Raw genomic sequence first — 22,707 nt, forward strand, 5'->3', positions numbered from 1 at the left:
GTTTTTGTTTTTCTGCCCCCCCTGGGGGGAAATCGGCCCGTTTTTCGGCCGTTTTGCCCCCAGGGGGGGCAGAAATTACCCACTAGAACCAGGGATTTTTGTTGGGGCAATGTGTTTGTTTTGGGAAGCGACCCCTTGGGTAAGGGTCGCTTCCAGGTGGACATGATTGTGTTTTTGTTTTTCTGTCCACCCTGGGGGCAAATCGGCCTTTTTTTTTGCCGTTTTGCCCCCAGGGGGGGGGCGGAAAATGCCCACTAACACAAAGTTTTTAGGAAGCGACCCCTTGGGCATGTTTGCTGGTGGTGTGTGTGGGGAGTGGTACTTGGCTGGATGGTGTGCGTGGAGCGGTGCTTGGCTGGCGGTGTGTGTGGAGTGGTACTTGGCTGTCGGTGTGCGCTGAGTGGTGTTTGGCTGGCGGTGTGCGTGGAGGGGTACTTGGCTATCTATGCACGGAGTGGTGCTTGGCTGGCGGTGTGTGTGGAGTGGCGCTTGGCTGGTGGTGTGTGTAGAGTGGTACTTGGCTGTCTGTGCACGGAGTGGTGCTTGGCTGGCGGTGTGTGTGGAGTGGCGCTTGGCTGGTGGTGTGCGTGGAGTGCTACTTTACTGTCTGTGCACAGAGTGCTGCTTGGCTGGTGGTGTGTGTGGAGTGGCGCTTGGCTGGTGGTGTGCGTGGAGTGCTACTTTGCTGTCTGTGCACGGAGTGCTGCTTGGCTGGCGGTGTGTGTGGAGTGGCGCTTGGCTGGTGGTGTGCGTGGAGTGCTACTTTGCTGTCTGTGCACGGAGTGCTGCTTGGCTGGCGGTGTGTGTGGAGTGGTGCTTGGCTGGCGGTGTGTGTGGAGTGGCGCTTGGCTGGATGGTGCTTGGCTGGCGGTGAGTGGTGCTTGGCTGGTGGTGCTTGTGGAGTGGCGCTTGGCAGGTGGTGTGCGTGGAGTGCTACTTTGCTGTCTGTGCACGGAGTGGTGCTTGGCTGGCGGTGTGTGTGGAGTGGCGCTTGGCTGTTGGTGTGCGTGGAGTGCTACTTTGCTGTCTGTGCACGGAGTGCTGCTTGGCTGGCGGTGTGTGTGGAGTGGCGCTTGGCTGGTGGTGTGCGTGGAGTGCTACTTTGCTGTCTGTGCACGGAGTGCTGCTTGGCTGGCGGTGTGTGTGGAGTGGCGCTTGGCTGGTGGTGTGCGTGGAGTGCTACTTTGCTGTCTGTGCACGGAGTTCTGCTTGGCTGGCGGTGTGTGTGGAGTGGCGCTTGGCTGGTGGTGTGCGTGGAGTGCTACTTTGCTGTCTGTGCACGGAGTGCTGCTTGGCTGGCGGTGTGTGTGGAGTGGCGCTTGGCTGGTGGTGTGCGTGGAGTGCTACTTTGCTGTCTGTGCACGGAGTGCTGCTTGGCTGGCGGTGTGTGTGGAGTGGCGCTTGGCTGGTGGTGTGCGTGGAGTGCTACTTTGCTGTCTGTGCACGGAGTGCTGCTTGGCTGGCGGTGTGTGTGGAGTGGCGCTTGGCTGGTGGTGTGCGTGGAGTGCTACTTTGCTGTCTGTGCACGGAGTGCTGCTTGGCTGGCGGTGTGTGTGGAGTGGCGCTTGGCTGGTGGTGTGCGTGGAGTGCTACTTTGCTGTCTGTGCACGGAGTGCTGCTTGGCTGGCGGTGTGTGTGGAGTGGCGCTTGGCTGGTGGTGTGCGTGGAGTGCTGCTTGGTTGTCTGTGCACGGAGTGGTGTTTGGCTGGTGGTGTGTGTGGAGTGGTGTTTGGCTGGCGGTGTGTGGGGAGTGGTGTTTGGCTGGTGGTGTGTGGGGAGTGGTACTTGGCTGGATGGTGTGCGTGGAGTGGTACTTGGCTGTCGGTGTGCGCTGAGTGGGGTTTGGCTGGCGGTGTGCATGGTCTGGTGCTTGGATGGTGGTGTGGGTGGACTGGAACTCTGCTGGCGGTGTGTGAGTAGTTACTTTCTGTTGGTCACTACACACACTGCTAGTTGAGTGACACTCTACACAGTCCATCATTTTCTGTAGTTGCTATGTCAGATATGTGGGCGTGTGAAAGTGATGGGCGGCTGGCGGTGTGAATGTTTTGTATGTGTCACACGTACAAAAGGTGTATGAATGTCCTTACTGCCCCTGTGTGATATGGGTACTGGTAGTAGCAAAAGACTGACTGGCACCAAAGTGGTCAGGCACTTTAAAAAAATTCAAAAATTTATCCAGTGTCTTGATGTTAAACCTCATCTAATCTCATTTGGTCTAAGCCCTAATTGATGGCCCATCTGGCCGAATTTTAATTTGGGGGGCAAATTTGTGTGTTGTTTTTTTAATTGTTATATTGTTTGTGAAATGTGGTAGTAATTTTTTTTTCTTCTCTATTTTTGTCTTGTTCCAGGCTTTTGCTGTTTGGATTGTTGTAGGTTGCGTGTCTGTTTGCAGCTTGTGTAGTTGCTTGTGCTTGGTAAGTGAATGTATTTTGTACTACTTCCCCTTGATGTTTGTCTTTTTGAAAAAGGTTGTACTTCTAGCAGTTTGTGTGGCTCTGTGTTTTTTTTTTCAGCATTAGTGTTTGATGTGCACTTTGTTTTCTAATGTCATTTCTTTTTTTCTTTCTAGTGGGATTTCATTTCTTTTCGCTATGTCTCAACAGAGTAGGTGCTGGTGAGTGTAGCTATATTTTGTAAGAGTGAAATTGTTTTGGATTGTATTTATCTTTTAGTGAAAGCCTTACCTTGTTTACTTCTTACTTTGCACAGTGTAGGTTGTTGTTCACTTGTGTGTGCAGTCTTCTTGCTTTGTAAGGATAATGGCTAGTCGCAGGATTACTGCTCAGCAGGTTCTTGGTTTGCTTTTTGAGTCTTCCTCGGACCATGGTTCAGAGTCTGAGTCCGATTCGGACTCCCAGGAAGCGGCAGAAGATTCAGGCAGTGAGTTTTCTCGTCGCATGGAATCATTATCATCGGATGATGACTCTTCTTCTAGTGCTGATGAAGGGCCTATGGTACAGGAGGACATTGTGTTGCCGGTAGTGGGCCAAGAGGCACCTGTGCTGCTGCCTAGGGCCGCAAGGGTTCCTTTCTTTTTACGTCGGCAAGAGGCATGTGGGCTGGAGCCTGCACCCAAAAGGCTTCACATTGCTGTGGTGCGCAAAGGGGCATCTGGTGCTTTTCGTCTTCCTGCTGGTGTAGTGCAGCAAGAGGCATCTGGGGCTGTTAGGCTTCCCATTGGTGTAGAGCGGCAAGAGGCATCTGGGCCTGCTGGGTTTCCCGGTGGTGTAGTGCAGCAAGAAGCATCTCAGGCTGCTGGGCTTCCCGTTGGTGTAGTGCAGGAAGAGCCCTCTGGGGATGCTATGTCTTCTGTTGGTGTTGTGCAGCCAGAAGTATCTGTGGCTGTTAGGCTTCCCGTTGGAGAACAGCAGCAAGATGTTTCGGTGCTGCAGGCTGGGGTGGCTGCTCCCCCCGTTGATAGGGATGGCCTCTAGGTTCCCCCTGGCTTGGTGCAGCCGGCATTGCCAGAGTTCACTGGTGTTCCTGGGTGTAGAGTGAATACAGAGAATTTTCTGCCAATTAATTTTTTTCAGTTGTTTTTTGACGATGTGTTTTTGCAAGAGATTGTTGAGCAAACCAATTTGTATGCAGAACAATATTTGAGGGCCAACAGTGCCAGCCTTAAGCCCTATTCTAGAGCAATCCGGTGGACTCCCACCAATGTTGAAGAGATGAAGAAGTTTCTGGGATTAACTTTTTTGATGGGCTTGATAAGGAAGTCATCAATTACTTCATATTGGTCCACTAGTCCCTTGATGGTAACAGCTATATTTCCAGCAGTCATAAGTCGTGATCGGTATACGCTTCTTCTTCGGATGATGCATTTTGCTGATAATAGTTTAGCGTTGTCACACGATCACCCTGATTGTGACCGTTTGTTTAAAATTCGGCCTGTCCTTGATCACTTTGTTGATCGTTTTTCTGAGATTTTTGTCCCTGGTAAAGAAATTGCAGTGGATGAGTCTTTGGTGTTGTTCAAGGGCCTCTTGGTTTTTAGGCAATACATTCCTAGTAAGAGGTCACGCTATGGAATCAAACTGTATATGCTGTGTGACAGTGAGACTGGATATGTCTACAATTTCAGGGTGTACACTGGTAAGGAGTCCCGCATTAACCCTCCTGGTTGTCCTTCTACTTTTGGAGTAACTGAGAAAATTGTGTGGGAACTAGGTAGAGGATTATTTAACAAAGGCCATCATTTATATGTAGATAACTTCTACACTGGTGTGCAGTTGTTCAAGGAGTTGGCCAAAGTGGGCACTGTTGCTTGTGGCACAATGCGGAGTAACCGTAAAGGTTTCCCAAAGGAACTTGTTTGCAAAAGGCTTGTGCGGGGACAGTCTACGGCATTGCGATGTGGGGAGCTTTTAGCTGTGAAGTATTCAGACAAGAGAGATGTGTACATGCTGACTACTATCCACGATGAAAGTACTGTACCTGTGCCTGTTTGGGGTCAGGGTGCTGAAGTGCGCAAACCTGTGTGCATTCTAGCTTACAATAAGTTCATGGGTGGTGTTGACAGAGTAGATCAGAGGTTGGAACCTTATGCTGCTCTTCGAAAGGCTTACGTTTGGTACAAGAAGTTGGCTATCCATCTGTTCCACTTGGCATCATTTAATGCTTTCGTTGTGTACCAGAAGTCTTGTCCTGAGACGAAGATGACTTTTCTTAAGTTTCAGGAGTCTATAATAGGCAGCCTTGTACTTGTGCAGCAGGCAAGTGTTCCTAGATTTGGAGTGGTGGAGGAAGTGGCTAGATTGCAAGATCGCCACTTTCCTGAATCTATTCCTTCCACTACTGCTAGAGACTTTCCGACTAGAAGATGCAGAGTCTGTTGGCGAAGAGGCGTGCGGAAGGAGTCTCGTATATACTGTCCTGACTGTCCTTCTAAGCCTGCATTGTGTATGTCAGCTTGTTTTAAATCGTACCACACGCAAAAGAACTATTGGGAGTTTGAATGAGCTGTAAAGTGAATTGCCTGGTCTGCATTCTGTAAAACATTTTTAGTTTGTTTCAAGGATTGGCATTAGTGCAAAGTTTTTATTTTAAGAATTTGTGTTACCTGATTTGTAGGTATTTCCATTTGTTTAGTGTTATTTTCAAAAAAAGAATTCTAAATGTGTTTGTGGTGTGTGCCGGCTGGTGCTTGGCTGGCGGTGTGTGTGGAGTTGCGCTTGGCTGGTGGTGTGTGTGGAGTGGTACTTGGCTGTCTGTGCACGGAGTGGTGTTTGGCTGATGGTGTGTGTGGAGTGGTGCTTGGCTGGCGGTGTGTGTGGAGTGGTGCTTGGCTGTCTGTGCACGGAGTGGTGCTTTGCTGGCGGTGTGTGTGGAGTGGCGCTTGGCTGGTGGTGTTCGTGGAGTGGTACTTGGCTGTCTGTGCATGGAGTGGTGTTTGGCTGATGGTGTGTGTGGAGTGGTGCTTGGCTGGCGGTGTGTGTGGAGTGGTGCTTGGCTGGCGGTGTGTGTGGAGTGGTGCTTGGCTGGCGGTGTGTGTGGAGTGGTGCTTGGCTGTCTGTGCACGGAGTGGTGCTTTGCTGGCGGTGTGTGTGGAGTGGCGCTTGGCTGGTGGTGTTCGTGGAGTGGTACTTGGCTGTCTGTGCATGGAGTGGTGTTTGGCTGATGGTGTGTGTGGAGTGGTGCTTGGCTGGCGGTGTGTGTGGAGTGGTGCTTGGCTGGCGGTGTGTGTGAAGTGGTGCTTGGCTGTCTGTGCACGGAGTGGTGCTTTGCTGGCGGTGTGTGTGGAGTGGCGCTTGGCTGGTGGTGTTCGTGGAGTGGTACTTGGCTGTCTGTGCATGGAGTGGTGTTTGGCTGATGGTGTGTGTGGAGTGGTGCTTGGCTGGCGGTGTGTGTGGAGTGGTGCTTGGCTGGCGGTGTGTGTGGAGTGGTGCTTGGCTGGCGGTGTGTGTGGAGTGGTGCTTGGCTGGCGGTGTGTGTGGAGTGCTGCTTGGCTGGCGGTGTGTGTGGAGTGGTGCTTGGCTGTCTGTGCACGGAGTGGTGCTTTGCTGGCAGTGTGTGTGGAGTGGCGCTTGGCTGGTGGTGTTCGTGGAGTGGTACTTGGCTGTCTGTGCATGGAGTGGTGTTTGGCTGATGGTGTGTGTGGAGTGGTGCTTGGCTGGCAGTGTGTGTGGAGTGGTGCTTGGCTGGCGGTGTGTGTGGAGTGGTGCTTGGCTGGCGGTGTGTGTGGAGTGGCGCTTGGCTGGTGGTGTTTGTGGAGTGGTACTTGGCTGGAGGGTGTGCGTGGAGCGGTGTTTAGCTGTCTGTGCACGGAGTGGTGCTTGGCTGGCGGTGTGCGTGGAGAGGTGCTTGGCTGGTGGTGTGCGCTGAGTGTTTGGCTGGCGGTGTGCATGGTCTGGTGCTTGGCTGGTGGTGTGGGTGGACTGGCGCTCGGCTGGCGGTGTGTGTGTAGTTACTTTCTGTTGGTCACTGCACACACTGCTTGTTGAGTGACACTCCACGCAGTCCATCAATTTGTGTAGTTCCAGTGTCAGAAATGTGGGCGTGTGAAAGTGATGGGCCCTTGAATGGCGCTGTTTGCTGGTGTGAGTGTTGAAATGTGATGGGTCCGCGGCTGGCGGTGTGAATGTTTTGAATGTGTCACACGTACGAAAGGTGTATGAATGGCCTGTAAAGAGGTTGGTGCCTTGACGTGGCTTTACAGCTCACGAGCTGTGAGTCAGTGGTTCAGTTTATCATACTTGCAATTATACACAGTGTAGTTCATTTTTGTGAAATTACTTGCGTATACAATTGTATGTACTGAATCATCACTCACCCTCGTGCCAAATCCAACCAGTATGTGTGTGTGCTTGCGGATTAGATGGGTGTGCAGTAATAATTGTTTTTTTTCTCTTTCTGCATTAGGGTGTACCTTGTCCCTTATTGTGATTGTTGTAATGTGTTGCTTTTATTCCAGATGGTGTCAGTGGTCTTGTTTGTATCAGGTATGAAAGGTGCGTGAATGGCCTGTAAAACGGTTGGTGCCTTGTCGTGGCTTTACAGCTCACGAGTTGCGAGTCACTGGTTCATTTTTTATGCATTTATTTATTGACAGAGCATTTCATTTTTTTGAAATATCTTGTTAATAAAATTTTATATACTGAACCATCACTCGCCCTCGTGCCAAATCCAACCTGTATGTGTGTGTCTTTGAGGAATAGATAGCCGTGCTTGAATGTTTGACTTTTGAGTAACTCTGTTAAGGTGAGGTACCCTTTTACTCGGGAGAACAAGGGGAACGCTGGGTGGTAGGACATTTTTGCCGGCACGGCGATCCCACGGCAAAATTTTTGGAAAAGTGCTATTTTTACCTAATTAAGGTTTGCAAGGAGTTCTGGGTAGGAAAACATTGGGGGACCCACGCATGCCATACCTCCCTGGACTCCCCCGGGTGTCTACTTTTCAGAAATGTGTGGGTTTGGTAGGTTTCCCTAGATGGCTGTCTCGCACGGGGCCAGAAACCCAGGTAACCCCTCTTGCAAAAGCTGGAGAATTCATGTCCACCAGCTTTTGCAAGAGGGGTTACCCGGGTTTTTGGCCCCGTGCGAGACAGCCATCTAGGGAAACCTACCGAACCCACACATTTCTGAAAAGTAGACACCCGGGGGCTTCCAAGGAGGTATGGCTTGCGTGGATCCTCCAACGTTCCTTTACCCAGAATCCCTTGCAAACCTCATTTTTTGCTTGGAAAAAATCATTTTTTTTCACACGTTTTAGTGTGGGAAAGCGTGGCATCACTGGGCTCACACAAATTACCTCCCACCCAGCGTTCCCCAAGGTCTCCCGATAAAAATGGTACCTCACTTGCGTGGGTAGGCATAGCGGCTGCTTTAGGAAAAGGCCCAATTCATACTGTGGAGACGAAAACATTACCTTTAGCCAAATAATCTTATTTTTTGAGGGGGTCACCTGAGCTTTTGGCCCGGGGCTTGGCAGTCATCTTTGGAAACTACCAAACCCAAACAGTTCTGAGAACTAGACACCCGGGGGAGTCCAGGGTGGTATGGCATGCGTGGGTCCCCCAATGTTTTCCTACCCAGAAACCCCTGCAAACCTGAAATTTTGGTCCAAAAACCCACTTTTCCATACTTTTTGGGTGGGATCTCGCTGCCGGAACAAATGTCCTGCCACCCAGCGTTTCCCTTGTTCTCCCGAGTAAAATGATACCTCACTTGTGTGGGTGGGCCAAAGGCAAGTGACTTAGGCTGGGGTGCTTAATTTGTAAAACGTAAATATGAGTAAAAACTACTTTTTTCAAAATTCATTTTTGGGGTGTTCTGCTTTGGGGCACCCACACAAGTGAGGTATCCTTTTACTCGGGAGAACAAGGGGAACGCAGGGTGGTACGACTTTTTTGCCGGCACGGCGATCCCACGCCAAAAAGTTTGGAAAAGTGCAATTTTTACCTAATTTTAAGGTTTGCAGAGAGTTCTGGGTAGGAAAACATTGGGGGACCCATGCATGCCATACCTCCCTGGACTCCCCCGGGTGTCTAGTTTTCAGAACTGTTTGGGTTTGCTACTTTGCAAAGAATACCACCGAGCCCCGGGCCACAAATTCAGATCCCCCCCCCCCAAAATCAAGGTAGTTTTGCAATAAGGTAATGTAAATTCACCACCGTACGATTTGAACCGTTTCCTGTTGCAGCCACTATGTCTACCCACGCAAGTGAGGTACCGTTTTTTTCGGGAGACCTGGGGGCACGCTGGGTGAGTGGAAATTTGTTGATCCACGCAGATTCCAGAACTTTCCACCACAGAAATGTGAGGAAAATGTGTTTTTTTGGTCAAATTTTTATGTTTTCAAGGGATTCTGGGTAACAAAACCTGGGGGTAGGCAGACGAGTCACCCCATCCTGAATTCCCCTGGGTGTCTAGTTTTCAAAAATGTATAGGTTTGCTAGGTTTCCCTAGGTGCTGGCAGAGCTACGGCGCAAAAACAAAAGGTAGTCTTTTTGTCCGAATCGTGCTAAATTTCACTGGGAAATTGAGGTGCGACCATGCTGCGTTTTGCGCTGTTTCATGTCGCAGCCACTATGCCTACCCACGCAAGTGAGGTACCATTTTTTTCGGGAGACCTGGGGGCACGCTGGGTGAGTGGAAATTTGTTGATCCTCGCAGATTCCAGAACTTTCCACTACAGAAATGTGAGGAAAATGTGTTTTTTTGGTCAAATATTTATGTTTTCAAGGGATTCTGGGTAACAAAACCTGGGGGTAGGCAGACGAGTCACCCCATCCTGAATTCCCCTGGGTGTCTAGTTTTTAAAAATGTATAGGTTTGCTAGGTTTCCCTAGGTGCTGGCAGAGCTACGGCGCAAAAACAAAAGGTAGTCTTTTTGTCCGAATCGTGCAAAATTTCACTGGGAAATTGAGGTGCGACCATGCTGCGTTTTGCGCTGTTTCATGTCGCAGCCACTATGCCTACCCACACAAGTGAGGTACCATTTTTTTCGGGAGACCTGGGGGCACGCTGGGTGGGTGGAAATTTGTTGATCCACGCAGATTCCAGAACTTTCCACCACAGAAATGTGAGGAAAATGTGTTTTTTTGGTCAAATGTTTATGTTTGTAAGGGATTCTGGGTAACAAAACCTGGGGGTAGGCAGACGAGTCACCCCATCCTGAATTGCCCTGGGTGTCTAGTTTTCGGAAATGTATAGGTTTGCTAGGTTTCCCTAGGTGCTGGCAGAGCTACGGCGCAAAAACATAAGGTAGTCTTTTTGTCCGAATCGTGCTAAATTTCACTGGGAAATTGAGGTGCGACCATGCTGCGTTTTGCGCTGTTTCATGTCGCAGCCACTATGCCTACCCATGCAAGTGAGGTACCATTTTTTTTAGGAGACCTGGGGGCACGCTGGGTGGGTGGACATTTGTTGATCCACGCAGATTCCAGAACTTTCCACCACAGAAATGTGAGGAAAATGTGTTTTTTTGGTCAAATTGTTATGTTTGTAAGGGATTCTGGGTAACAAAACCTGGGGGTAGGCAGACGAGTCACCCCATCCTGAATTGCCCTGGGTGTCTAGTTTTCAGAAATGTATAGGTTTGCTAGGTTTCCCTAGGTGCTGGCAGAGCTACGGCGTAAAAACAAAAGGTAGTCTTTTTGTCCGAATCGTGCTAAATTTCACTGGGAAATTGAGGTGCGACCATGCTGCGTTTTGCGCTGTTTCATGTCGCAGCCACTATGCCTACCCATGCAAGTGAGGTACCATTTTTTTCAGGAGACCGGGGGGCACGCTGGGTGGGTGGAAATTTGTTGATCCACGCAGATTCCAGAACTTTCCACCACAGAAATGTGAGGAAAATGTGTTTTTTTGGTCAAATTTTTATGTTTGTAAGGGATTCTGGGTAACAAAACCTGGGGGTAGGCAGACGAGTCACCCCATCCTGAATTGCCCTGGGTGTCTAGTTTTCAGAAATGTATAGGTTTGCTAGTTTTCCCTAGGTGCTGGCAGAGCTACGGCGTAAAAACAAAAGGTAGTCTTTTTGTCCGAATCGTGCTAAATTTCACTGGGAAATTGAGGAGCGACCATGCTGCGTTTTGCGCTGTTTCATGTCGCAGCCACTATGCCTACCCACGCAAGTGAGGTACCATTATTTTCGGGAGACCTGGGGGCACGCTGGGTGGGTGGAAATTTGTTGATCCACGCAGATTCCAGAACTTTCCACCACAGAAATGTGAGGAAAATGTGTTTCTTTGGTCAAATGCTTATGTTTGAAAGGGATTCTGGGTAACAAAACCTGGGGGTAGGCAGACGAGTCACCCCATCCTGAATTGCCCTGGGTGTCTAGTTTTCAGAAATGTATAGGTTTGCTAGGTTTCCCTAGGTTCTGGCAGAGCTACGGCGCAAAAACAAAAGGTAGTCTTTTTGTCCGAATCGTGCTAAATTTCACTGGGAAATTGAGGTGCGACCATGCTGCGTTTTGCGCTGTTTCATGTCGCAGCCACTATGCCTACCCACGCAAGTGAGGTACCATTTTTTTCGGGAGACCTGGGGGCGCACTGGATGGATGGAAATTTGTTGATCCACGCAGATTCCAGAACTTTCCACCACAGAAATGTGAGGAAAATGTGTTTTTTTGGTCAAATGTTTTTGTTTGAAAGGGATTCTGGGTAACAAAACCTGGGGGTAGGCAGACGAGTCACCCCATCCTGAATTGCCCTGGGTGTCTAGTTTTCAGAAATGTATAGGTTTGCTAGGTTTCCCTAGGTGCTGGCAGAGCTACGGCGCAAAAACAAAAGGTAGTCTTTTTGTCCGAATCGTGCAAAATTTCACTGGGAAATTGAGGTGCGACCATGCTGCGTTTTGCGCTGTTTCATGTCGCAGCCACTATGCCTACCCACGCAAGTGGGGTACCATTTTTTTTGGGAGACCTGGGGGCACACTGGGTGGATGGAAATTTGTTGATCCACGCAGATTCCAGAACTTTCCACCACAGAAATGTGAGGAAAATGTGTTTTTTTGGTCAAATGTTTTTGTTTGAAAGGGATTCTGGGTAACAAAACCTGGGGGTAGGCAGACGAGTCACCCCATCCTGAATTGCCCTGGGTGTCTAGTTTTCAGAAATGTATAGGTTTGCTAGGTTTCCCTAGGTGCTGGCAGAGCTACGGCGCAAAAACAAAAGGTAGTCTTTTTGTCCGAATCGTGCAAAATTTCACTGGGAAATTGAGGTGCAACCATGCTGCGTTTTGCGCTGTTTCATGTCGCAGCCACTATGCCTACCCACGCAAGTGGGGTACCATTTTTTTCGGGAGACCTGGGGGCACACTGGGTGGATGGAAATTTGTTGATCCACGCAGATTCCAGAACTTTCCACCACAGAAATGAGAGGAAAATGTGTTTTTTTGGTCAAATGTTTATGTTTGAAAGGGATTCTGGGTAACAAAACCTGGGGGTAGGCAGACGAGTCACCCCATCCTGAATTGCCCTGGGTGTCTAGTTTTTTAAAAATTTATAGGTTTGCTAGGTTTCCCTAGGTGCTGGCAGAGCTACGGCGCAAAAACAAAAGGTAGTCTTTTTGTCCGAATCGTGCTAAATTTCACTGGGAAATTGAGGTGCGACCATGCTGCGTTTTGCGCTGTTTCATGTCGCAGCCACTATGCCTACCCACGCAAGTGAGGTACCATTTTTTTCGGGAGACCTGGGGGCACGCTGGGTGGGTGGAAGTTTGTTGATCCACGCAGATTCCAGAACTTTCCACCACAGAAATGTGAGGAAAATGTGTTTTTTTGGTCAAATATTTTTGTTTGAAAGGGATTCTGGGTAACAAAACCTGAGGGTAGGCAGACGAGTCACCCCATCCTGAATTGCCCTGGGTGTCTTGTTTTCAAAAATGTATAGGTTTGCTAGGTTTCCCTAGGTGCTGGCTGAGCTACGGCGTAAAAACAAAAGGTAGTCTTTTTGTCCGAATCGTGCAAAATTTCACTGGGAAATTGAGGTGCGACCATGCTGCGTTTTGCGCTGTTTCATGTCGCAGCCACTATGCCTACCCATGCAAGTGAGGTACCATTGTTTTCGGGAGACCTGGGGGCACGCTGGGTGGGTGGAAATTTGTTGATCCACGCAGATTCAAGAACTTTCCACCACAGAAATGTGAGGAAAATGTGTTTTTTTGGTCAAATTGTTTTGTTTGAAAGGGATTCTGGGTAACAAAACCTGGGGGTAGGCAGACGAGTCACCCCATCCTGAATTGCCCTGGTTGTCTAGTTCTCAAAAATGTATAGGGTTGCTAGGTTTCCCTAGGTGCTGGCAGAGCTACGGCGCAAAAACAAAAGGTAGTCTTTTTGTCCGAATCGTGCTAAATTTCACTGGGAAATTGAGGTGCGACCATGCTGCGTTTTGCGCGGTTTCATGTCGCAGCCACTATGCCTACCCACGCAAGTGAGGTACCATTTTTTTCGGGAGACCTGGGGGCACGCTGGGTGGGTGGAAATTTGTTGATCCACGCAGATTCCAGAACTTTCCACCACAGAAATGTGAGGAAAATGTGTTTTATTGGTCAAATTTTTATGTTTGAAAGGGATTCTGGGTAACAAAACCTGGGGGTAGGCAGACGAGTCACCCCATCCTGAATTGCCCTGGGTGTCTAGTTTTCTAAAATGTATAGGGTTGCTAGGTTTCCCTAGGTGCTGGCAGAGCTACGGCGCAAAAACAAAAGGTAGTCTTTTTGTCCGAATCGTGCTAAATTTCACTGGGAAATTGAGGTGCGACCATGCTGCGTTTTGCGCTGTTTCATGTCGCAGCCACTATGCCTACCCACGCAAGTGAGGTACCATTTTTTTCGGGAGACCTGGGGGCACGCTGGGTGGGTGGAAATTTGTTGATCCACGCAGATTCCAGAACTTTCCACCACAGAAATGTGAGGAAAATGTGTTTTTTTGGTCAAATATTTATGTTTGCAAGGGATTCTGGGTAACAAAACCTGGGGGTAGGCAGACGAGTCACCCCATCCTGAATTGCCCTGGGTGTCTAGTTTTCAAAAATGTATAGGTTTACTAGGTTTCCCTAGGTGCTGGTTGAGCTACGGCTGAAAAACAAAAGGTAGTCTCTTTGTCCAAAGAGCTTAAGATTTCACTGGGAAATTGAGGAGCGACCACGTTGCATTTTGTGCCGTTTCCCGTCGTAGGCACAAGGCCGACCCACACAAGTGAGGTACCATTTTTTTCGGGAGACCTGGGGGCACGCTCGGTGGGTGGAAATTTGTTGATCCACGCAGATTCCAGAACTTTCCACCACAGAAATGTGAGGAAAATGTGTTTTTTTTGTCAAAATCTTAGCTTTGCAAGGGATTCTGGGTAACAAAACCTGGTGGTAGGCAGTCGAGTCATCCCATCCTGAATTCCCCTGGGTGTCTACTTTTCAAAAATGTATAGGTTTGCTAGGTTTCCTTAGGTGCCGGAAGAACTAGGGTGCAAAAACTACAGGTAGGCACTTTGCCAAAAAAGGGTCAATTTGTAACTGCAAAATTTAGGTGTGACCACGTTGCATTTTGCGCCGTTTCCTGTCGCAGGCACAAGGCCGACCCACACAAGTGAGGTACCGTTTTTATCGGGACACTTGGGGTAATTCAGATTTGTAAATCAACTGTTATTACCAATTGAGCTTTCTTGCATTTCTCCCTTTGAATGAAAGATATTGTGTAGAAAAAAAAACTTTAGGAAAAATGACCAATAATTCTCATGCTAGTATGAGTATTCCCAACTTTGAAAATGTGCAATTATATACTGTTTCTGAACTCTATAATTTGTACCCAATTCATACATACATAGGTGTCTTTCATACAGATTATTCCATGTGTACATTTTCCAAGACAAAGTGCACTATACCCAGTAAATGAAAAAATACCATTGCAAGTTGCTGCTCAGTTTTTGGATCTGGGTTCGTCGGGTTCTTGGTGAAACTACAAGTCCCATATATCCCCACAACCAGGAAGGTCTAACGGATGTAACGGTATATTGCTTTCCAAGAGCTGTCAAAATTAGAGAAAGTTATAGGTGAAAACGTTGAGACAAAAGGCTGTTGTTTTCAACAAATTTTCAAATATTCCAATATCTAACTGTTAGTTTCTATAACGAAACCTTCATGGATTTAGACAAATGACCCCTTTCTGAATTCAAAATTTGGTCTATTTTTCGAAAATGTAAAGCTTTCCAGGATCCATTATTGCTTTCAAACTCATTTCTACCATTAACTGGAAGGAGGTGGAAAGCTCTAAAAATAGCAAAAATAGGCTATGTCCCAGAAAAATGCCAAAACTGAGTGAAAAATTTCGGTTCTCTGACAAAACACTGTCATTCCCTAAAAGCTGAGAAAATGGAGAATTCAGCCCCACAAACCCTTTTTTGATACCATTTTCAGGGAAAAAGCCAGAGGCTTTCATTTGCAGCCCGTTTTTCCCATTTTTCTGAAAAAAACAAAAAAACACTATATTTTGGTTAATTTCTGGGACCCCTCCAAGGGAATCCACAAACCCTGGGCGCCTTTAGAATCCCCATGATGTTGGAAGAAAAGGACGCAAATTTGGCGCGGATCCCTTATGTGGTCAAAAAGTTACAAGGGCCTAAGCGCGCACTACCCCAAAACACCAAAAAAGCCTTAGCACAGGAGGGGGAAAAGGCCTAGCAGCGAAGGGGTTAAAGGACAACTTGCATGATACTCGATGTAACTTTGTTGTAGGAAATCCTGTGCTGCTATACAGATATCCCACAGTGCCAAAACTCCTAGCGCAGCTGCGTAGGCCATAATCCCAACACCGGAACACTCTTGCTCATGGGACACTAAGGGACTCATCAGCTGATCAAAATCTGGCACAGGAGACGCCGTGTTGGAGAGGCAAAGGTCCAATGCCCATTCCAATGAACATTCCAGGCACATGAAGACAGGTTGCACGCAAGAGAAATATGCAAAACGAAAGGACAATCCGTAAGCCACGCTTAGTGTGACCAGGGTCAGAGTACCAAAGCATTCAAGGATACTGCTACGAAGCATCTGCAGCCTGTCTTGGCTGTGTAGGGCCACAGGAAAAGCAGCCATTGCACTGCAGGCAAATGAGCAGCAGTAGTCCAGCAGCTAAGGCAAGTAATAGTAGCAACCCATTGAAGACGTTGGAAAAAATAGAATGAATAAATGCCGGTATCACACCAAAAATAATCTGGAAAGAAGACACAAGGTCAGAGCCTACAACTTTTAAAAATGGGCCCGGTCGGTAGTATGAGAGGCATTGGAAATGGTATGAATTAAAGCATCGAAATGCAGTGGGAGGTCAGTATTAAGAAGGGCTTACACCTCTGATCGGGTATTGGCCACATGAAGGACGAATGTTTCACGTGCAGATTTGAGAAAAACTTATTTTTGGGACAACAATGCTCTAATTCTGCTCAACTTTTTGAAGTCTGACTTCAAGGTTGCAATGGGTGGCCACAGCGAGTTAAACCCCACCTCACCTGGCACGAGCTCAGGTAGTGGGTGCACCGCACTCTCCGTCGGTACACCGGTCGTCCCTCCAAGCTCAATCGTGCCAGGTGAGGTGGGGTTTTTCCTTCCCAACAAGTGGGACGGGAAGACGATTACACATACACTATTCAGGTGATATGGTTTATTTTTAACTGAGCAGTAGCACTAATGGTCCTGAGGAAGCAGCAGGAGACCTCTAGGCTCCAGTTGACTGCAGAAACATGTCGACCTTACATCTCTTTTTAGTGGTCATTTGTTATACTACTAATTTGCACTGTTTTTATTGATTTAGGAGTGTGATGGTGCATATTAAAGCTTTTTTTCCCTGATCACGACCTAATTTTAGAGCCTTTTCTCTTTTCTTTTTTCACTTCACACATTTTTTAAGCACTGCTACTCAGTTCCCCACTAGGCACGCCATTTTTCACATCTGTAAAATTGTTTTGGGACACTCCGGGCATGGTATATCATCTGCCGAGTCAGGTGTGGTTTCCCTTTACTGTGATATGTACAAGAGATCCCAGATGATGAAGGGCGGTCTCGATGGCGGACTGATGGGAACTCGTCTTTAATTGATAAACTTTTCCCTTTCTTCTTCTTTGTTTATTTGGGTACATGCTTAGATTGGCTTTATATTTGTGTAACTTGACATTGTCCATAGAGACGTTTCTGTTGTCTTTTCAACCCGGAAGTGGTGGTACAATTACTGTATGAGTTCCCTTCGCGCGAAGCACTGGGACAGGTGCACGATAAGAGGGGCTAAACTCTTTTTTGTTCTCCACCCTCTCTCGGAACAAGTCTCTGGCTTTGGGTAGCCAGCCGACTACTGGAATCTGCAGTGCTCCATCTGTGGCAGATGGTAAATGTTCCTTTGCAAGACTGTCTCGTTTATCTTGTAGCTTTTGTAATAAAGCAGAATTATTATCTAAGTCAAAGGCTGAGGGAGTTGCCGTCATGTCTAGACCATAAAGGTCTGGCACAAACATTTTCATGCTAAGGAGCATTTTGTATCGGGTCTGCCCACCCAGAGATCTTCTAGGGAGATTATTTAGTGAATGTTGTACGCTATACAAATGGGCGAACCAGTTGCTTCCAGTGTCACAGTTCACTGGTTATGAATGTAACGCTGACCTTGGTTGTATTGGTTTTCCTACCTTCCAGGGCATGAAACTACAGTTCCCATCATGCCCGGGATGTAAGTGACGTGTTACGCTGTCACGTGACCAGGAAATAAGTATGGAACAGCGGGACCCGGCATTGCCAATTATTCTTGCCTTTGTTGGTGCACCTACGGACGTCTGAATCGGGGTAAGTTCTGTGGAAGCTGTGCTCTGCCTCCCTGGTAACCCGAGGTCGCCGAGTGCTTAGAATTCTACAAAACGAGCTTTTGTTCAAGAGTTGTGTGTTTCGCTACTCTTCATGTGTTGCTGGTTTGGAACCAGGGTTGCTTTCTGTCTCTGGTGATCGTGAGCGCCTTCTGGGTGATAGCGTTCATTTCGGAACTGTGTTTCAGGCTGTGTGATCGAGACAGTCGTTTTTGTCTTCGTGTGGTGTAAACACGAGAACAGAACTTTATCGTGTGGAGCAACACGAGTCATTGGGTGCAGTGAGAGGAGACTATAATTAGCATTGGGAGTTCCAATTGTTCACGTTGTACACCCAAGGAAATCATAGAACTGTATCATAATGGATGAAGGACTTTACAGACTATACAGAGTTGATTCATTGTGATATTCCCTAAGGTACAGAAGACGCTAAAGGATTTACCATTTCTTGCTGTGCTTACCTGTTTTCTTTTCTCCGCAACCTGTTCTTTTTGTTTCACGATAGAAGAGAGAATTACAGGGGATTTACAGGGGATCAGTCCTAAGATATCGCACCTAATGTGTTGGTATGTAGTGGCGCACATTACGCTCAGAATACAATGTCAAGTAATGATTGTTGTCCATTTCTAGTGGTCTGATAGCTCCTGAAGTCTCCTTATCTCTTCTTATGTACAAAGCACTACATTTTCCTTTTCAGGTAGGGGGTATTCCAAATTGTTACTTGAGGTAAAGGAAGTGAACTTACATGACACATACTCATCCTGGTATTATGTGTATTGAGTGCATTTGCTATTGTTTTTCTAGATCTCCCTCCCCGCTGTCCCCTTCATTTCCCTCCCTCTCTTGACTATCCTGGTGCTCTGTATATATATATATATTCCAGACACCGGGGACGTCAGGAGGTGGAACCCATTTATCTTCAGCACAATTCCGAAGACACAAGAGGACTGAGCCTGACAGAATAATCGCCCAAGAATTGATTTACTTCCTGGTTGTGCTAAAGATAACCTATCATGGCTTCCCTTGATGATGTTATGGCCACCCTGGCGTTGGTACAAACCGAGTTGGCTGCTTCTCGTCAAGAAGTAGCCGACTCCAGAGCAGAAACGGCTCAATTACAAGCCCGTGTAGACAGGTTACAAGGAAATCCTTTCAATGCCAGTGGGAGCCAAGCCCCTCAGGCTTCAGTGGTAGTGGAAATGCCTGCTCAGATACCCTTAGCTCCCCCAGAACGTTATTTTGGGGATAACAAAAAGGTACAGGTATTCATGACACAAGTTCTACTCCACTTCATGTGTAAACCTAAAATGTTTTCCACCAATCAGGCCAGGGTGGCTTTTGTAATTTCATACTTAGGGGGTGATGCAGCGCAGTGGGCAGTACCTATAGTAAAAAGGGAAGATCCCTTGCTGTACGATTGGGATGAGTTCCGCAGAGAATTTGAAAAAACTTTTGATCGGAGAGCGGAAACCTTCTCTGCGGATAGAGATCTTTTGGAGTTGAAGCAGGGATCAACAGACCTGGTAACATATCTCTACCACTATCGTAGGTTGGTGGCAGAAACCGACTGGCCTGAGTCCAAGCAGTCTGCTGTCTTCTATCAAGGACTCAATGATGAGTTAAAAGATGCATTAGCTCACATCGATCCTCAACCTCGTACCAGTACTGCACTCATCGAACTCACCTTACGGTTGGACCATAGACTGAGGGATAGAAAAGGAGACCATAAGAAAAAAGAACGCTCCTTACAACCTTATGACAGAGCGGGACAAGTCGAAAAACCTACAACTGCAGTAGAACCCATGGAGATCGGGCCGTGAGGGCCTCACTAACAGTTAGTGAACGGGATCACCGAAGAAAACAAGGATTGTGCCTTTACTGTGGAAAAAAGGGGCACTATCTTCGAGAGTGTCCTGTTAAACCAAAACCTGGAAGATTCCGATCGGACAAAATGTGGCTGGGATCGCTGAGAAGGAGGCGGAAAACTCCAAAGCTTGAAGGCTGATGAAGGAGAACCTTCGAGCATTAACATTATTCCTTCATTGTCTCCGGGTACCATGCAAGTGAACAACCATGTGTTCATTACCACGACTATGGTCATAAACGAAGTAGAGAATGAGATACGTGCAATGGTGGATTCAGGAGCCACGGGCTGTTTTATGGATTATGATGTGGCACATAAACTCGGGGCTCTTCTCGTGGCCAAGAAAGTACCAAAAACCGTGTATGCTGTAGATGGGAAAGAATTGGAAGCTGGACCCATTCGGTATCATACTCCTGGGTATGTCCTTACATACAAATCTTGTCATCAAGAACTTTTGTCCTTTAACATAATTCAAGCCCCGCAGTATGGTGTTATATTGGGTCTTCCGTTGCTACAGACACACGAACCTGTTATACATTGGTCTTCCAGTACAGTGCGGTTTGAATCCGATTACTGCCTGTCCCATTGCATATTACAGTCAGGAAATCCTGCAAGAGACCTCGCTTGTTCCTCTTACATTGCCACAGCTGAAGAGAAGGAAACGGTGCTGCCTCATGTGTATCGAGCGTATGAAGAGGTTTTTAGCAATGTCCAAGCAGAAGTTCTCCCCCCACACAGGGAATATGATTGCCGTATCGATCTCCTCTCAGGATCTGTGGTTCCTAGCGGAAGGATTTATGCACTTACTCTGCCCGAAAATGATCTACTCCGTGCCTATTTGGACAAATATCTGTCTGCTGGGTTTATTCGACCCTCGAATCTCCTGCAGCGTCCCCTTTGTTCTTCATTCCGAAGGCGAACAGGGAGAGACGATGTTGCATCGATTATAGGGCCCTCAACTCTATAACGGTGAGAAACCAGTATCCGTTACCATTGATCCCGGTGCTATTGGAACAAGTGCGTCAGGCCAAAATATATACCAAACTTGACCTGAGGGGCGCCTACCACCTTGTTCGCATCAAAAAAGGGGACGAATGGAAAGCAGCATTCAAGACGCGGTTTGGGCTCTATGAATATTTGGTAATGCCCGTAGGACTTTGTAATGCCCCAGCCGCATTTCAATTTTTCTTGAACGAGGTATTGAGGGAACATCTGGACCAATACGTTGTTGTCTATATAGACGACATTTTGATCTACACAAACACCACGAAGGAACATGTGGAACACGTTAAAAGAACTTTGCACTCTCTCCAGACACATCGATTGTATTGTAAAATCACCAAGTGTGAGTTCCATGTGACTACAGTGGAATTTCTGGGGGTTATGTTAACTCCGTCCGGTCAGGTGATGGCTGAAAGGAAAGTTCAGGCCGTGAAGAACTGGCCTTGCCCTGAAAACGTTAAGGATATCCAAAGTCTGCTTGGCTTTGCCAATTTTTATTGCAGATTCATTCGGGGTTTCTCCGAGATGGTTACCCCGTTGACTCGTCTTACGAGGAAAAACACTCCATTTGAATGGAACGAACAAGCACAGAACGCTTTCCTTCAATTAAAAAGGGCGTTTTCTTCGGCTCCCTTTCTTGTTCATGCAGACCCAGAGTTGCCTTTTTTGGTGGAAGCTGACGCATCTGAAGTAGCGTTGGGAGCAGTTCTATCCCAGAGGAATGACACGACAGGGCAACTTCACCCTATTGCTTTTATGTCCAGAAAACTGAGAAAGGCTGAGATGAACTACACGATCGCTGAAAAAGAGTTATTGGCCATACGAGATGCGTTCCTGGAATGGAGACATTGGCTCATGGCGGCTCGTCATCAGGTAATTGTCTACACGGATCATCGCAATTTACAGTATATGCGATCTGCACGCCATCTCACACCTAGGCAGTTGCGGTGGATGCTATTCTTTGAAGAATTCCATTTCAAGCTGACCTACAGGCCTGGGGCAAACAGCAAGAAGGCGGATGCCTTAACGCGTCAAGAAAATCCGACTATGCATGCTGTGACCCCGGAGAGAGCCATAATCAACCCCTCTAATGTGTTGTGCATAACACGGACGGAAGATTTCCTAGAACGTGTGAAATCAGGAGTCCAAACCTGTACGTGGAGAACTTGGTTGAGACATCACAAGGATTGGAAGTTGAAACATGGAATACCCATGAAAGGGCCTCAAGTGTTGGTCCCCACTATAGCTTTACAGAAGGTCGTCTTTTCATGGTGTCATGATATTCCTTGTGCGGGACATACAGGGTATGCAAAAACATTGGAAAAGGCCTTGAGACAGTTTTGGTGGCCCTCCATACGTCCTGATGTGCAGGAATGGGTGAGGAAATGTGTGACCTGTGCTCAAATGAAATCGGACAGACAACAGCCACAAGGGTTGTTGCAACCTATACCCACTCCTGATTTGCCGTGGGAAAGTTTCTCTGTGGACTTCATTGTGGGCCTCCCCAAGGATCAAGGAAATACGGCCATTATAGTGGTTATAGATTACCTCACTAAAATGGGACATTTTATTGCCTGTAAACAAGTTCCCACCGCAGGGCAGTTGGCGCATCTCCTTCTTGTGCATGTCGTGCGTTTACATGGTCTCCCCAGGGTCATAGTCTCTGATAGGGGGCTCAATTCACAGCTCGTTTTTGGAAAACATGGTGTGCAGAATTGCAAATTTCCTCTTCCCTCTCTACCAGTTTTCACCCCCAAACCGATGGGCAAACAGAACGACTGAACCAAACACTTAAACAATATCTGCGTTGTTATGTGCAGGATAACACCGATGCATGGGTGGATTGGTTGTGGGTGGCAGAAATAGCATACAACAGCACGCAACATTCCTCCACACTACATACCCCTTTTTTCTGTTCGTATGGTCACCACCCTCTGTTGATTCCCAGTACCAACACTCAATTGCCAGACGTCAGGGACAGATTGTTGCGTGTCCGCAAGATCCTTCTTGCCACACGCTTGAATCTCTTGCGAGCCAAGACTAGGTACAAGACCCAAGCAGACAAGCGTAGACGTCCTTGTCAGGTGTACAAGAAAGGGGAGAGGGTGTGGTTATCCACCAGATACATCAGGTTTAAGAAATATAGTGTGTTCAATCCCAGGTTCATTTGCCCTTTTCGGGTGGTAAAGCATTTCAATCCTGTGGCGGTGAAATTGCAGTTGCCGACTCATCTCAGGATTCACCCTGTTTTCCATGTGTCCCTCCTGAAACTCTCACTTTGTCCTGTTCGAAGGTTCCCTTCGCCAGTGTGGGTACACCAAGACCAGGAGTATGAGGTGCAGAGAGTACTGGATTCCAAGAGGGTGAGGGTTCGTGTGCACTATTTGATCTCTTGGAAGGGTTATGAACCTGAGGAGAACTCATGGGAACCTGCGGGGGCGGTTCATGCCCCCCGTTTGGTGGCGGACTTCCACCGTATGAATCCGGGTAAGCCGGGTGCTGGTCAGCGTTCCTCATGAAGGGGTATGTACTGTCACAGTTCACTGGTTATGAATGTTAC

The sequence above is a fragment of the Lissotriton helveticus genome, chromosome 11 (genome assembly GCF_964261635.1).
Source record: "Lissotriton helveticus chromosome 11, aLisHel1.1, whole genome shotgun sequence".
Lineage (NCBI taxonomy): Eukaryota > Metazoa > Chordata > Amphibia > Caudata > Salamandridae > Lissotriton > Lissotriton helveticus.